Below are 1,627 nucleotides of genomic sequence, written 5' to 3'. Positions count from 1 at the left end.
TATTATATCCTCCAGAGATATTACGTCATATGTGTGACTGATATCAGCCGCTCCTCTTATAACACTCCAGCACTATTATATCCTCCAGAGACATTACATCATAAGTGACTGATATCAGCCGCTCCTCTTATAACACTCCAGCACTATTATATCCTCCAGAGACATTACATCATATGTGACTGATATCAGCCGCTCCTCTTATAACACTCCAGCACTATTATATCCTCCAGAGACATTACATCATATGTGTGACTGATATCAGCCGCTCCTCTTATAACACTCCAGTACTATTATATCCTCCAGAGACATTACATCATATGTGACTGATATCAGCCGCTCCTCTTATAACACTCCAGCACTAATATATCCTCCAGAGACATTACATCATATATGTGACTGATATCAGCCGCTCCTCTTATAACACTCCAGTACTATTATATCCTCCAGAGACATTACATCATATGTGACTGATATCAGCCGCTCCTCTTATAACACTCCAGCACTATTATATCCTCCAGAGACATTACATCATATATGTGACTGATATCAGCCGCTCCTCTTATAACACTCCAGCACTATTATATCCTCCAGAGACATTACATCATATGTGTGACTGATATCAGCCGCTCCTCTTATAACACTCCAGTACTATTATATCCCCCAGAGACATTACATCATATGTGAATGATATCAGCCGCTCCTCTTATAACTCTCCAGTACTATTATATCCTCCAGAGACATTACATCATGTGTGACTGATATCAGCCGCTCCTCTTATAACACTCCAGTACTATTATTTCCTCCAGAGACATTACATCATATGTGACTGATATCAGCCGCTCCTCTTATATCACTCCAGTACTATTATATCCTCCCAGAGACATTACATCATATATGTGACTGATATCAGCTGCTCCTCTTATAACACTCCAGTACTATTATATCCTCCAGAGACATTACATCATATGTGTGACTGATATCAGCCGCTCCTCTTATATCACTCCAGCACTATTATATCCTCCAGAGACATTACATCATATGTGACTGATATCAGCCGCTCCTCTTATATCACTCCAGTACTATTATATCCTCCAGAGACATTACATCATATGTGACTGATATCAGCCGCTCCTCTTATATCACTCCAGTACTATTATATCCTCCAGAGACATTACATCATATGTGACTGATATCAGCCGCTCCTCTATTAACACTCCAGTACTATTATATCCTCCAGACATTACATCATATGTGTGAGTGATATCAGCCGCTCCTCTTATAAAACTCCGGCACTATTATATCCTCCAGAGACATTACATCATATGTGTGACTGATATCAGCCGCTCCTCTTATATCACTCCAGCACTATTATATCCTCCAGAGACATTACATTATATATGACTGATATCAGCCGCTCCTCTTATAACACTCCAGTACTATTATATCCTCCAGAGACATTACATCATATGTGACTGATATCAGCAGCTCCTCTTATAACACTCCAGTACTATTATATCCTCCAGAGACATTACATCATATGTGACTGATATCAGCCACTCCTCTTATAACACTCCAGTACTATTATATCCTCCAGAGACATTACATCATATATGTGACTGATATCAGC

Source organism: Rhinoderma darwinii, chromosome 5 (genome assembly GCF_050947455.1).
Source record: "Rhinoderma darwinii isolate aRhiDar2 chromosome 5, aRhiDar2.hap1, whole genome shotgun sequence".
Taxonomy (NCBI): domain Eukaryota; kingdom Metazoa; phylum Chordata; class Amphibia; order Anura; family Rhinodermatidae; genus Rhinoderma; species Rhinoderma darwinii.
Note: the sequence above shows the minus strand (reverse complement) of the source record.